At 52.0% G+C, this 16,006-nt stretch overlaps 1 protein-coding gene across 1 annotated transcript in view; it reads right to left on the bottom strand.

Moving 5' to 3' along the window:
* The window catches only part of FXYD6 (FXYD domain containing ion transport regulator 6), a 37,709-nt gene extending 27,179 nt beyond the window's left edge, over positions 1–10,530 (bottom strand). The window contains exon 1 of the mRNA XM_012655452.1: positions 10,141–10,530. The gene's annotated coding sequence lies outside the window, so the exon portion shown is untranslated. The remainder of the gene's footprint in view (positions 1–10,140) is intronic.
* Positions 10,531–16,006: the final 5,476 nt, after the last annotated feature.

Here is a 16,006-nt window from a genome sequence, read left to right on the forward strand (position 1 = left end):
GTTGCCAGGGGTTCAGGGAAGGGGGAAATGGGGAGTTATTGTCTAATGTGTATAGAGTTTCAGTTTCGCAAGGCAAAAAAGGTCTGGAGATGGACCGTGGTAATAGTTGTACTTAATAAATGTACTTAATGACACTGAACTATATATTTAAAAATGATCAAGATAGTAAATTTTATGTTGTATGTATTTTACGACAGTAAGAAATTGGGAGGAAAAAGTTGAGTAGAGTTGATGGGAAAAAATATGTGGACCCTGACTCATGATCAAGCTGGGCTCATTCGATGGAAATGTTCTCACCCAGGCCAGGGGAGAATAGCCAGGGAGGGAATTACCCAAAATACAGCTTTTTGAAACTGCGGCATGCACTATGTCTTTTCTTTTCCCCTTTCACTTTTTCTTGCCCAGCTGTGTTCTGCTCACTGTGACTGCTGTCCGGGTAGGGCTGGGACCCTGGAGCCTCTCAGGAGGGAGGAGGCCTGGCATGTCCATTGACCCACAGCTACGCCCCCTGGCTCCCAGCTGAGCTTCAGCCTCAGTGCAGGCACTCGTCTCCCCCTGAGCCTCTGCCCATCTCACAGCAGCTGCTGGGCACCCCGCTGCTCTCCGCCCGGCAGAATACCAGTATATTTATGCCGGGAGCTGGATCATGTCCCAGACCAGTTGTAGGTGATCCTATCCATCGGAGCTCAGCTCACCGGAGATGCCAACAGAGACGGGCAGCCTTTCACAAGTGGGCTGCAAAGCTGCTGATCACCTTTTTTCTGGTATAGCTCAGAATTAGATGAGGGCATAAAATTGAAATAAAGACCACCCCTACTCAAAAATATATCAACCCCACACACACCCAAAACACTCTCTCAAGGAGAGATTTTTAGATGGCACTCAATCCTTCTATTAAAAGAGAAATACTCCCAATCCTAACAGTTCTAACATACCTCGGCCTGAGTTATTTAATCAGATTGCTTTCTATACAGCAGAGAAATCTGCCTGCATTCAGCAGAGAAATCAGTACAGAAAGGGAAATTTTGGAACAAGGCATAATTTTGGAAAGAATGGCACCCTTATCCTTCCAGTAACAAAATTAACAAACATTTAATTTATTGATGGCCTACTGTTTTCCAAGCACTTTGCTTATCCCTGAGCACACTGCAATGAGCAAGACAGACACGGTCCCCACCTGATGGAGCGTATAGTTTAACCATGTCTGTAGGGTTTCCCCTCTCCCTCCTAGGTTCCATGCTGCATCTGTTGCAAAGTCCTGGCCATGCTTACTCCTGCAGTATTGCAGGAGTTATTGTTATTGTTGCAGCTTGCCCGATACTGCAGTAGCTGCACCCACCTTTAACCTCCTCCTCCCACCCTGTCCTGAGCATTGATATTGCACCACCGATGGTCCTAAAATTGTATTCTGATCACTTCCTTCCCAAACTCAAATGCATTCAGTGGTGCTTCAGTGTCCTATCTATCTTTTTAAAATCCAAACTTTATTTGGCTTATAAAAACTTCTACCCTTCCAGTATTCTCTCCCATTATTTTCAGCTAAGATGGTCTACTTCCCACCTTCTGCCAGATGTGTATCTATCTGTATACCTTTATATATTCTGTTCCCTCTACTTAGAATGCCCTTCCTGTCCCTGTTTATTCCCATTCTCAACCCAGGCTACACCTTAGGATCACATGGAAAACATTTTAAAACAGCCCCCAAAATGATGCCTGGGAATTAACCAAGCTCCATTAAATTCTAAACTCTGGGGGTGTGGCCAAGGCATCAGTAATTTTGAGAATCTGCCCACTAATTCTAATGTGAAGCCAAGGTTGAGAAATGTTGTCTTTGTCCAGCTACCACTCCATGGACACCCCTTTCTCCAGACTCAGAAAGCGCCTGCCGCCTGTCCTTGGCACTGATTTGGTACATCACACATTCTGTTCCATGCTCTTTAATAAGGTTGTCCTGTCTGAAAAGTCTCTGGGCTACCTCATGACTTGCAAGGCCTGGGACAGGGAGGGAACCTGGAGAGCACTGGCTGATGTGATGATACGTTTGTCACCAGGCCCTGGAACTGTGCTACATGGGGGCACAATAGGCACAGAAAACCCAGTCCTGCCAGCGTCAGCAGCGATGAATCACGCCGATCGGATGCTCCCTTGACGTGATGTGATGAAAATGGCACTTTACCTCCCAAAAACCTAAACCCCAGCCAATCACGAAGAAAACATCAGATAAATCCCAACTGAGCGGCATCCTACAAAATACCTGTCCGGTCCTCCTCAGAACTGTCAGTCATCAAAAACTAGGAAAGTCTAAGAAGACTGTCACAGCCAAGAGGAGCCTAAGGAGACAGGATGACTAAACCTAATGTGGTATTCCAAACGAGATCCTAGAACAGACAAGGGACATCAGGTAAAAACTAAGGAAATGTAAATAAACTGTCAATGTTAGTTAATAACAATGTGTCAGTACTGGTTCATTAAATGTAACAAACGTAATAAACGTACCACACTAATGTAAGATCTTAGTGGAAACCGTGTGCAGGGGAGAATATTGGAACTCTGTACTATCTGCTCCCGTCTTCTGTAAACCTGAAACTGTTCCATACATCTAAAATCTTGTCATAGAAAAATAACAAAAATTTTAAAATTCAGTTGAAAAAAAAACAGTCCTCCAACCCCATCCCAGCACTCCCGCATCTGCTCACCTTTCTGCTGTTGGATGCTCTGTAATGAGCTGAGCTTCTCTGATTCAGAGCCATAGCCAAGATCTAGCCAGCGAAGGCTTTTAGAGCAGCCTTTTAAAACCAGCATTTTGGGTCAACCGCAGATGGATCTGTGGCCTTCAAAGGGAAATGCACCCACTTCCCTCGATTTGCATTTGAAATACCCATCAAAAAACAATCAAACATCAATTATTTTGTTAATAGCCTAACTTGAAATGATTGGGGGGAGGGGGCCCTACAAAGTGTCAGAGAGGAGATTCAGAGGAGATGGACTCCAAACCTGGGCCGGGGAAGGAGAGAGCAGAGGGTGGTGAAATTCCAGTAGCCCAGGGTGCAAGGTGGCAGAGGACGCTGCCGAATTCCCCAAACCACAAGGGAGGCAGCTGGACAGCCTAGGAGAAGGGGAGGGCAGCTCTGCCCCAGAGCTTCGCTGACACCTCCCAGGTGATCTCTTCCTGCTCCAGTCATGGGCCTAGAGGTCTGGCAGGACCTTTCAGAGCCCAGTGCTGGGATGCTGTCCCTCTGTCCCTCATTCATAGAGGAGGGGCACCCCCACTGCTGAGGAGGCTGAACGCTGGGTCCGCAGGTTCCCTGGACTCAAAACTCCTTCTCTAAGAGCCCAGACCCCACGCAGCCTGGCTGTTACGGGGTGGAGCGGGAGAGGAAAAACTCCTTTATTAGACAGCAGGGAACTTGTTACTTTAACCTGGAGGCACCTTTACCTTTACCATGAAGCTCCCTCTGCGTAAGAGAAACTTGGTCAGAGGAAGGAAAAAAAGGATGAAGAAAAGAACTGGCCCTGCAAAGATATAAGGCCTCTTCCTTAGAAAGGGAAACAGAATTCACAAATCACAAACCCAGGCCTGATTTCTAGGAGTCTCCCTGGAAAGACCCCGAGCTGGCCCACCTTAGCAGCATGGTACCTCTTGTCACCTCAGTGTCATTGATGACTGTGACAGTCTTTGGCATCCCAGCCACTACTCCATGGACTTCTCACACAGCCTTCAGAAGCAGCACTGCGTGGCCAACCCAAGCGCAGGCCAATGACATAAGTTGCTCAAAGTGAGTGCGGAAGCAGGACCCAGGCCTTCCACCCGCCGGCACAGAACCTGGTTCTGGAGAGACTGAATGAATGGCAGGAGGTATTGCACAGAAGCCACGGGCCCCGCCCCCAGGAGGCTGGGTGAGTGGGAGACATTCAGGCCAGGGATGGGATCGCCTCCCCCACACACCTGCTGACAAAGGCCCATTCAAGACAGGACAGACTAGCAGTCCCAGTAGCAGAAACAGAAACCCAGAGGCCAGGCCCACGCTACGCTGCCCACAGCCAGACCACAGGACCAGGCGGCTTGGCCTGCTCCCCCTTCACTCTCTCCACCACCTCTTGAGAAGCACAGCTCTGGCCTGCAAGTTTCAGCCTGCAGAGCACTTTGCATGTATGCACATTATCTCCCTTGGGGGTGCAAGTGGCCTGAGGATGAACCCTGACCCATGGGCCTGGATGTCAGAGGGAGATGTGTCCTACCTCTGGGAGGAGGAGGGGGCTGCTGACCTGACTCTGTCTCTATTTCAGGAAAGACGTCGTCCCCTCCCTTCTCCCTGTCCTCATTCCCTCAGAGCCACACCTCTTCCCACATCCTGCCATCGCTAGACTAACTCCTTGGGAGCAGAGGCACGTTCTGGTCATCTCTGGATCCCCCGCACTGAGCACAGCAGCTGCCCAGTGTTGATACGTGAATGAATGGATGCTCCAGCAATGTTATCCTGTTAAGTCAAAAGCCAACCTAAGCTCGGAACAACCTGAGCATCTGTATGGAATTTTTAAGGCATTTAAAAACTTTCTCGGCCCTCCCCACCCACTTCCTCATTTCTATTCTCTGGGTCTCTTGTCAAATCCCAGTAACCAAAATGCCATAATGACTCGGCTTCCCTCCATTGACTTCGGCCCTTAGGCATCTCTCAGACCCCAGAGAGGGTCAAATTCTTCGTTTTTAGACTCTACCAAAGGAACTGGGAGGACTGAGACAATGTCTGGGAACAAAGGAACGTCCACCTAGGAATGTGTGTGTGCACCGGGTCAGGGAGACGGCTCTGAGGCTTCAACGCCTCCCAGCGGTGAGGACTCTTCCCCACAGGTTCAATCACCAGCGCTCACTGCGCTTTCTCCACGTGCCTGACACCGTGCCAGGCACTGTGGGGACAACAGACCTGCCTTGGAGAGGGAGGTGGGGTGGAGGGAGAAGGCATGTCTGCAAGGAACTAAAATGCAGCTGTGTACTCTAAAGGAAGAATCCGTAGGGCCTTCAGTGCACAGGAGGAGTATGTTTACTGGGAATTTTAATGCCTGTTTATTGGGAATCAGGAAGAGCTACTTGAAAGAATGAGCACTTTGGAAGAGGCTCAAACACGGGAGATCTAACAACACGTCCTTCTAATGATGTTACTATGTCATTACCATCATTATTACAGCAACTGAGTGTTTACCATGTGCCAGGCACCATGCTAGGCGCTTTACATGGTTTACCCTGCTCAATCCTCATGTACATTTGACGGATAAAAAAACTGAGGCTTAGAAAAGTTAAGAAAACTATGGTATTAATTGATCAACACTTATGTGCACACATAATAGTAACACTCATTGGGTGTTGGGCAGATGGGAGCGGGGAGGAGGAGATGGGTATATACACACCTAATGGGTGCGGTGCGCACCGTCTGGGGGATGGACACACTTGTAGCTCTGACTCGAGCAGGGCAAAGGGCACATATGTAACCTAAACATCTGTACCCCCATGATATGCTGAAATTAAAAATATATACATAAAAGAATTTTAAAAAGGTCATAAAAAAAAGTTAAGAAAACTAGACAGCGTCACGATCAGGTTAAATAGAACCCAAGTGTGTGTCTCCAAAGGCGGCCACCGCTACTCAGCAGACTGGCGTGAGCGAGCACCTTCCAGCAGGGCCTGAGCTCAGGCGGAGAGTAGGAAAACACCAGGCTTCGGATGGCCATCTGGAGAAGGTGCTGGAGAGGCGGCTGCGGCCAGGTTACAAGGAGCCCTGAATGCCAGTGCCAGGTGCCTGTGCCTGTTAACAGGCGAAGGTGAGCCCAGAGGTCTGTGAGCAGAGGAGCGATGGGGCTGGACCTGAGCGGTAGGTCGGCGGGCGAGTGGGTCGGGCTGAGAGGAGGGGCGTTCAGAGGCCGTCCCCATGGTCAGGGTGAGGCACGGCAGCGGGGGGAGGTGAAGAGGTGTGTGGGAACATGTGGGCACTGGCCTCTGTGTCAGCGTGGAAGATTATGGACGTGTGAGGAAGGGAACACGTGTGCAAGTGCGAGTGCACACGTCAGTGCATGTCGGGCCCTTCCTGTGGAGGAACAGGGTCACTGAGCCTTCCTGGTGGGAAGCGGACGTGAGGTAGGCGGAGGGGGGGAGAAGAAGGGACAGGACAAATCAATTGACCTAGCTGAGCAGGACGGCTCCAGTGCCAGAGAAGCCATCAATTCACAGCCTGCCTGCCATATCGGAGGGACTCCATGAGGGAATCTGAGACCCTGGCCTCTAGTCTCTCAACCCAGGCCTGGCTTTGTCCTACAGCTGCCTGGGGGACACTGTCATTCCAACTAGATCCCTCATCCCTGGCCCTCTCCGCCCAAATCAGATACTCTGAGCTGGAGCTGCCTCATTCCCACGGCTGCAGCCCCGTTCCTGGGCCTCGTGATCCCCCGCACGTCTTTGTGACAAGCGTGTTCCTGTGTGGCCTCCAAGCTGGCTTCATTCTTTCCCAGGTCAGGGCTTCTCCCTCCCCCTCATTCTGGAGCAGAGAAGATGCTGCCAAATTGGTTCCATGCTTTTGTCTTGGCCAGAGAGGTCCCGCCTCTCATCAGGGACAGAGAGCCAGCAGGATGTGTCCCTGACCAGGCCCTCTTGCCCCTGACTTTCCAGCTGGCCTAAGGGCCTCCCTCCAGAGGATTTCACAGATCCCTAAATGATAGCCCTGGATCTTATCCTCTCCCCAGGATGTCTCTTTGAAGACTCCGCCCTGTCCCAGTGTGCATCCTGGGAGAAGACCAGGTGGGCACGGTGTCCAGGAGGGGCTGGCTCCCTGGGTCAAAGAGAAGAAAATTCGGTTTCAACTCCTTGGGCACCTCCTGCCACACTGGGTGAAAGGGGGACTTTCTCCAGAGTAACCAGAGCCCAGCCCTTTCCTCCTCAGCTCAGCTACAGCCCTGTGCTGTGTAATAATTAGTACAACTTGGTACCTAGAGAGAAAAGGGATCTCTTTCAAGACTGTATAATCCACACAAATTTAGAGGAAGATGTGCCTTAGAAATCATGACTCCAAACCCCACTATAGACAGATACAGAAACAGAGTTTATAAAATCTTGGAGGTCTTCAGTTGCTTGGGAGCAGTCTAAGCCATTTCTGGATTTCACCAGAAGCTCAGTTTGCAGCCAAAAGAATATTTGTGGAATAAATGCATTTGCCTTTGGGAAGCACAGCAGTGCAGAGGCAGGTCTGGGGCTGCAACCGGCCTCTCCGCCCCAGGCTCTCTGCCTCCCTGGGGCCGCGCCTTTCATGACTGGTTTGCTTCCTCCAGGGCGCTCCGGCAGATGCCAAAAGGTGGTTTGTTGGAAGGTGGATCCTGGGGCTGCCTGGCATCGTCTTTCATCCAGATGGCAGCTGACCAGGTCCAACAGGGCTGGGAGGTGGGGGGATCTTGTTTATGGAGGGAACTCAGTGAGCTGATTCCCCTTAAGGCTATCGGGGAGTTTCCAGGGTCTAGGGAATTGCTCCTTCTCCCCCTTTCCTTGCTGCACCCTCCAGCCTCACCTTCCAAGAAAACATAGTGTTCCCCAATCGTCCCTGCCCACCAGGGGTTCCTCACTTTGGAAGGGGCATCCCAGTCTCCAGCTGCCAAAAGGCTCTCCCTTCAAAGGATTCCATAGACCCACCATCTCTCATGGCAACAGAGAACAGGCAAGAGATATAGGACAGGCAGTGTGGGGACCAAATCCTGGCTGAGGAGTCAGAAGGCCTCAGCTACTACTGGCAGCGTGACTGCTATGCCTCGGTTCCCCCACTACGCCTTCAGGAACTGTGTCTCCTCCTTCACCATCAGGTCCCCAGCAATTAACACATAGCAGATACTTAAAGCAATTCCCTGAATGACTGAAGATCAAAAGGAAGCCAGGAAGGAAATTCTTCCCTCAGGCGCTACCATCTGACAATCATAGAAGCCACAAGACTTGGAAGAGCCCTGGTAATCCTGGAGCCCTTTGCAAACCAGCTTCCTCTCCCAGAGGCACAGATCTGGTTAGAGAAGCCAAGCAGGAAGCAGGAAAATGTGCCAGAGGGGAGGGAAGAGAGGGTGGCCTTAGCCCCAGGCAGGAGCAGGTCACCCTAACTTCCACTGTTTTGACTCCTGTGGTTCCTTCCCGCTCCCTCTGACTTCCCGCTCCTCCTGCCTCCACTCCCTGCCTCCCCTGCCACCCTTTGCTCTCCTGGAGCAGTAACAGCTTTTCCCTCCCTCCCCTCCCTCCTTCTGGGGGTCAGAGCCTGCCTGATCCTCCACTAGTCAGGAAGACTCCTGGAGCCTCAGGCTGCCTCAGGGTCGGGAAAGGAAAGGCAGCAGTGGAGAGAATGCTGGTCTGTGCCGAGTCTCTTGAGCCTGGCCCCTGGGAAAGGGGCTGCTCTTTTGTGATAATCTGGCAGTGCCTTTTCCTCCATCTTCTTCTGCAGGGTTCCAGGGAGATGTTGGGGTTTTCCCTCTGGGCTTCCTGAGCCTGTCTTCCCCTCCACACCCTTAGGCAGAGCTGGATGAGGAGGGAAACTGCCCTCTCTCTTCCTTGCCTCAGCCCAGCCTGAGACCTATTTAAAAGTACAGTGTGCGTGTGTGTATGTGTGTGTATGTGTGTGCATGTGTGTGTGTGTCTATGTGTGTGTGCTGGGAAGCAACGGTATGTGCTACTGTTGGTAGGTGTATGTGTGAGCATACACAGTACGAGGTGTGTGGTGGTGTGGTATACATACAGTGTGTTTGGTGTGTATGTGGTGTATGTGTGTATGTGTACACATATGTATATGTGTGGTGTGCATGTGAGGGTGTGTTTATGGAGAGTGTGTGGTGTTTGTGATGTGCAGGTGTGTGAGGAGGGTGGGATGAGGGGTCACCTCAGTTTGGTGTGGGAGCCAGACATCCAGGGTCTCCCGTCCAGAGAAGCCAGGGATAACCAGTATCTAGGCAACCATATTGGGGGGAGGGGAGGAGATATGGAGGTGAGGAATGGGCAGGAAAAAGAGGGAGGTTGAGAATGGAGAGTTTCCATAGCAACCATCAGGCAGGTCACGTGAAAAGGCTAAGTTGCGGAAACACATATACACATCCACACATCCACAATACGAGGGCAGCTGGCCCCCCAGAGTGGGGGTCCTTTTGTAGAGGGCCTGGGATGTTCACTGATCGGTCTTCAAGCCTGGAAATCCCAGCCCAGCCACAGAGCACGAAGCCAAGGCGACAATGGGAGTGGAGCCAGAGGCCACATTGGCGGGCAGAAGCCTCCAGCAGCGATGGCCCCCGGCATGGAGGTCAGTGGGCAGCAGGGGCCTGGGCAGGCCCATGTTTCCAGGGAGGCTGCTCCCCGCTCCCACCCTTGGGCGCTTTCTCTACCAGCCACCACTTGTAAGAGCCGGAAGCAAGCGCTGGGAGACCCGGGCTGCCCATCAACTCTCCACGGAAGCCCGGGGAGACACAATGGGGGAGGCTCTGCCAGGGCCAGCCCTGCTGGGGAAGGGGAAAGAAGGGGACCTGAGCCCCTTGGAGAGAAACCAGGACTGGACAGACAAGAAGGAGGGAAAAATGCAGACGTGCTTAAGAATCCCCAAGCGCTGGAAGCCCTCTTTTCCCTGGCCCGCATCCTGTTGCCCGCTGCCCGGCCCCACCTTCCCCCAGCACCAAACCTACGAGTTCCATTTTGTGTGGCTCGTGTGTCCACACTCACACCCAGCCACACTCCCTCGTCTGCACGTCCCCGCGCTCACGCAAGTGTCCACCGCTTCCAACTAACAAAGGGAAAACTGCCCTGGATAAAGGTTGGGAGCAGCCGCTTCCCCTCGTCCGAAAACCCTAGCCTCAAGCTCGAGGCAGCCACGAGAGCAATTCCGAGCCACCAGAGTCACCCCCACCGCCATAGCCTGCCTCGGCTCCGAGGCCCCTCTGCCTTCCGACGCCCACCTCCTTGTTTACTTCCAGCCGCCCTCCCGCCGCCCGGGCGGGCGCCGAGGCGCAGCAGCCGCGGAGCACCGCACACACCCACCGAAACGGCGCACCCCGCGCTCCCGCGCTCCGAGGGTCGGTCCCCACCCCGGCCGCGGCCCTCCTCGGAATAAGGGGCCAACTTTGCCACCCCCCCAGCCGCTAACCGCTAACCTGCACAGCCGGTCCCCTCCAAGACGATCCCAGGAGGACGTGCAGAGTCCCGGGGAGCCAGGGAGTGGCGGGGCTGGGGGCAGGGCGGTGGGAGAGGCTTGAGCTGTTTCCCGCCTCCCCTCCTCCGGAGAGTTGGGGCGGGCTGGGAGGCGCGTCCTGCGGGCTGGGGGGCGATGGGCGGGAGCTCGCTCGGGGCTGGGCTCAGCGAGGACAGCCGCCTCGGTTGCTGCCGGCCGGTGGCTTCTGGGTAGTGTCCGCGCGCAGACCCCCTCTCCTCTTCTGCCTGCGCGCCCTCCCGCTCCGTGCTCGCGCGTCCTCCTCCCCTCTCCTCTCGGCTGCCCAGAGATTTTTTCCAAAGGGCAGTCGAGCTCCAAGCTCCGCGAAGCAACAGGAGACCGCGGAGGGGGCGTGCAAGCGCCAGAGCGGATTTGCCATCAGCTGTTGCTTTTCGGTTTCCCTCTGGCAAGGGTGGGAAGGAAGTGAGACAGACTCAATAACAGAGCTAGTGTCTCTCTGAAATAGTAAACTCAGGGGAACGGAAAAATAAGGAAATAGAAAATAACCCAGCACCAGACACGGCAACCCACGTTAATTGCGAGCCTTGGCTATTAAGGGGAATGTGCACCGAAAGCATGAATGGCTGTGTGGCAGGCGCAGGAGCCAGCTCTGGTCGTAGTTGTCATTTTCAGCTAGAGCCAGGTGGGGTGCTGAGGAGACGGCCCTCACCTGAACCACAGATCTGCTCCCCAGAGCCCCCTCTTAAACTCTGGCCCTGCCAAGCACCACCCTCTCCCCAGCCCAGTCCCCAAGAATCAAAATTCAAGATGACAAGCTTTGAATTTGAAGATTTAAGTCCTAGCTCTGCAGCTCTATTTGTGACATGACCTTGAGTGTATCTCTGCAGTAACCTCCTGAGTCTCAGTTTCCTCACATGGGAAATGGTGAATAAAATACTGACCCCGTGGGAAGCTTAGCTAAACAAACTGACTCTTACTATGAGGAGCAGAGCTTGTAAGACAGGCGTAGGCCAGGCAGTGGCGGAAACCATGGAAACACAAGGCCCTGCCATGCGGTCAGTAGCCAGAAGCCATGCTAGGATGGAGGCTGTCCAGCCTCAGCCAAGGTGTGTGTTGGTGGGGAGGGGGCTGGCTACTGAGAGAGGCTGTGCTTGTCCAAGCCTGGGTAGGGCCACAGGGACTTTCTTATAAACCCCAAGGCCTACTAGGAAGAGACCCCTCCTCTGAGCATCCTTTTCTGCATTTGTGGAATGGGAAAAGTGGACTAGATAATCCTGAGGTCCCTTCCAGCTCTGGCCCTCGGTAATTGAATTATTTAATAAATGGCAGGGTTTCAAAACCCCAAGGCAGGAAATATACATGAATTCAAGAAGGCTGTGCAACCAGTAGAGAAACCATAAATGGCTACAGAGAAAGAGTAGCCAAAGAGTGTCCCCTCGGGAAGACTCTCAGGAGGACAGCTCTGACCTCTTGAGCATGGGACTTTGGGCTTAACGGACGCCACTCTGGCCCAGTCCCCAAGTCCCTTGGGTTCCTGTGAAAGCTAAAGCTCTTTCACAAAAGCGTGGCTCAAATCTTGCCCATTCGTGTGCTCAACCTTCTGTTCCTGTCTTTTCCCCCATAAACTGAGGTCTTCGTTGCAATTGTCCTTTTCCCTTCTCTTTTGCTCTAGGTGGGACATACGAAACCACAGCACTTTCTAGGCCCATGTCCTTAGGCAGGTAGATTCTCCCTCCAGATGCCCTTGAGTCCTACTTTTTGGCCATCTCCCTGTGTTGCTGTCTGGAGCACCCACTGGTGAGGACACGTCAAACCTAGGTTTCGCAAGCCTGTTTGAGAAAGGAAAGGCCAATGGGTCGGAACACCAAAGCTGCGCCACCTGTTGCTTTAGCCCCTTTCCTGCCAGAGAGTTCCAAAGTGCTTGGACAAGTCGCTTTTCAGACCCGCTGCCTGATGCCGACCAGCCCAGGCTGCAGAGGGATAACAGGAGCTCAATCTGCATGAGGAGTGGCCATGGCTTGACTCTCAAATAGTGCTGCTTCACGTCCCATCCGGGACTACTGCGGGGGGAATTTGGGGTGTTACAGATACAAAGCAACATACAAGCCTATGCTAAGGGGAGTTGCATCTCCCTTCTAGGAGGAGAAGGACCACATCTACCCCCTGTGAAAAATGTGGGATGGCTAAAAGGAGGTCACCAGCTGCTCCATCCATTCAACACATTTATAGATGGGAGGAGCTACTCTTCACTGAGCCCTGGGCCAACCTCTGGGGTTATAGTGGGAAAAGGAAACATATGGTCCCTTATAGCTAATGGGCAAGATAGATATTTATCAAATGTTCCCATTAATAAGTATGTAATTGAAACATTGTTCAGAGCCCTGTGAATGGAGCATTTGAGAAAGGAGCTGACGGGTGAAGAAGTGTTAAGGAGATGAGGTCAAGGAGCAAAGAATTGGGATGTCAGACAGAGTTGGGAAGTGATTCTGACACTGGAACAGAAGCAACGTGTGCAAAGGCCCTGAGGCAGGAGGAGCATGGTGTGAAAGGAGACATTGTGGTCTTTGAGCAGAGGAGACAGGCTGGAGAAAGAAGCAAATGCCAGACCAGGCAGGCCCTAGCAGTTCCTGGGTGATTCCAGATTTAATTCTTGGGGCAATGGATGACTCAGGCTGTTCCTGGGGGAGCCTGCAGTCAGGGTTCAAGGGGCTATGAGGGAACCAGTATTACCAGGAAGGTGAGAAATGGGCCTGGATCTCCAGTGAAGAACCCTGCTTCTCTATAGGCCCAAGAAGCCAAGAGAAAGAGCCAGGACAGGGCTGTCCAGCCTTGGTGGAAGTAGGGCAAGAAAGGACAGAAACCACTCTTGAAACACTCCTCCCCAATCCCCCGGAACTGGAGCCATGGAAAGACACTTGGGAGGACAGCACAACTGTTGGGAGCATAGGGACAACTTCATGCTTTGACGCTTGTGCTGGGCTAACTTAAAGCTGTGCAGCTAAAACCTCCTCTGGATAGCATATGCCCCTGGTTCCCTTGTACTGTGGCAAAAATAGTCCTTCCACATGTCAGTGCCACAGTCACACAGCCATGGACAGGCAGCAGAGGGTCCAAAGGGGAAATGAAAAGAGAGAGACCAGGAGTCTCAGGGGAGACCCTGCTCCTCTTAGCAGGTAACCATCCGAGGTAGAATCAGGAAGAAATCGAGATGCCCTTTCATTCTGGGATGCAGTTCTGCAAAAGTGGAGCAGACCCTGCCCACTGACTGATACTCAGTGTCCGTTCACGCCCACTTAGCTTTGCACAGGTTTGAATGCTGAGCCCCCATCCCCTAGAACAGAACTGTTTCCTGGCTCCTAGGCTGAGAGAGCTCTGCCCACTTCTAAACCATGCCTGGATCCCCGATCCTTTCTCCCACCCTGACCTTTCTGTCTCAGATTCCTCGGCTTCTCCCTCAAGCAGCTGGGTTGGGCCCTTTGTCACTTTATGAAGTTCCTTTACCACCCACTTAGTCTTGATGAGTCCAACACCTCCTGCCTGGTCCTCTCTCCCGAGACCAGATGAGTAATCCCACGGACTCGACACACCCCATGCCAAATCCATCATTCTGCGCCTCACAGCTGCTCCCCTCCCGTGTCTTCCTTCAGTTCATAAATGGCACTGCATTTGCCATCCTCAGGCCTCTGCCTCCAGTGCCTCTTCCCATCCTCATCTATGTCAGGCCTCCATGGGACCAGCCTCCCATGGGTGACTCTGCCTCAGTCTCCCCACCTCCACCTGTGTCAACTCTTGTGCGGTAGAGATATTTTCCACAACACAAATGTCATTCAAACCTTCAATGGCTCCCTATTTTCTACAAGTTAAAGTCCAAACTCTTTTTTTTTTTTTTTTTTGAGACAGAGTCTCGCTTTTGTTGCCCGGGCTAGAGTGAGTGCTGTGGCGTCAGCCTGGCTCACAGCAACCTCAAACTCCTGGGCTCAAGCAATCCTTCTGCCTCAGCCTCCCAAGTAGCTGGGACTACAGGCATGTGCCACCATGCCCGGCTAATTTTTTTCTATATATTTTTTAGTTGTCTGATTAATTTCTTTCTATTTTTAGTAGAGACGGCGTCTCGCTCTTGCTCAGTCTGGTTTCGAACTCCTGAGCTCAAATAATCCGCCTGCCTCGGCCTCCCAGAGTGCTAGGATTACAGGCGTGAGCCACCGCGCCCGGCCTAAAGTCCAAACTCTTAACATGCCATTCAATCTTTACAACCCAACATCCACCTGTCTTTTCTACTTCATCTCCTGACTTATGCCCTATCACCCCCATCACCTTGGTCACCCCAATCCTTGTAAGTGCTATCTCCCAGCCCAAGAGAGCCATGCACAATTATCCAAATACACTGCCTACTTTCCTGCCCCCAAAACTTTGCTCATATAGTTTTCTCTGCTTGAAACATCCTCTGTCTCCCTCCTTTCACTACTTAGAAGAATCCTTCCTACCCTGCAAACTAAATTCCAATATTACCTTATCGAAACAAAAGCTATCTTGTCCAGGTTGTCATTAACAGCACTGTGCCTCCAGTTCTGTAATTGCACTTACCATAGTCTGAACTTTACTATGTCTAATTACAATAGAATGGGAACTCCTTGAGGCCAGACCTGGCATCTTACTTCGTTTATAGACTCCGCTATCTTAAATGGTGACCCACTTGTAATTTGTTGAATTGAAGTGACTTGCAGTTATTGACCCATAAGACCCTGTATAATCTGGCCCCAGCCAACCTCTCCACATCCAATTTGAACACCTTCTTCCTTGCCCTGTCTCCAGCCAGCAACCTCCTAGCTTTACCGAAGATCTTAACCAAAGGTCTCCGGAACTGGTTCCCTGAGCCTAGACCACCCTCATGAAATGCATTAGTTTTGCTTTCTCTTCCCAAGATGAAGGGATGAAGCACTTGGTGCTATTGAGGTGACAGGCAGAGGACAGGTGGATAGTGAGCCTCCCAGGGCTCTGATCCTTCCTAAATGAAGGCCTTCTCCTGGGCGGTGGGTCCTGGGGAGCTCCAGACCAGACTACAGAGGAAGAGCAGGTAACCCCGATACTGACTTTGGGGAATGAAAAGTAGGCCTTCTCTGGCTATGTGTGGAGCAGCAGGGACACAGTGGCAGGTACAACTGGCTCCCTAGCCAGATCCTTTCTCTTCTTTTTCCTTTCTATCCAAACTTTTTTCTAACTGAGCAGCAATGTGCTCAGTTTAAACTACCCATTTTTCCAGACTGCTTTGCAAATAGGGCTATCCATATGACCCAGTTCTGGGCAAGGAGATTGAAACAGAACTATACTAGGTGAGAATTCCAGGAAAGACACGGTGGTATGTGCTTTTTGTCCTCTGCTCTTCACACTTTCCCCTCGTCCTTATCCTTGTCCTTCTTTTTCTTAAATCAGAAATGTGGATGTGATGCCCGGAGACGAAATAGCCATTTTGTAACCATGAAGAAAAGAAGTCTTCAGGTGAGGGTGGCAGGGCAGGACGCTGAAAGAACCACCAACAGCATCTGAATGGCATCACTCCGGACTTCTTGCTACATGAGAAATTTCAACTCCTGTTACATAAAGCTACCATAGCTGGTTTTCTGTCCCATGCAGCCAATGCGATCCTAACTGATATAAGGGAGGCTCCCAGCTGGGGAGGACGGGCTTTCGTCATGAGAAAGCAGAAATTCAACACATCTTTCTCCCCTAAAAGACCTTGACCTGCCACTTACAGCCCCATTATCACACATGTGATGCGTGCAGCACATCAGAAACAAACACACACTGGCATCTCTCTTCCTGCAGCGGGTCCTGCACGGCGCCTTTTCTTA

Source organism: Propithecus coquereli, unplaced genomic scaffold (assembly GCF_000956105.1).
Source record: "Propithecus coquereli isolate 6110/MARCELLA unplaced genomic scaffold, Pcoq_1.0 Scaffold477, whole genome shotgun sequence".
In the NCBI taxonomy this organism is placed as follows: domain Eukaryota; kingdom Metazoa; phylum Chordata; class Mammalia; order Primates; family Indriidae; genus Propithecus; species Propithecus coquereli.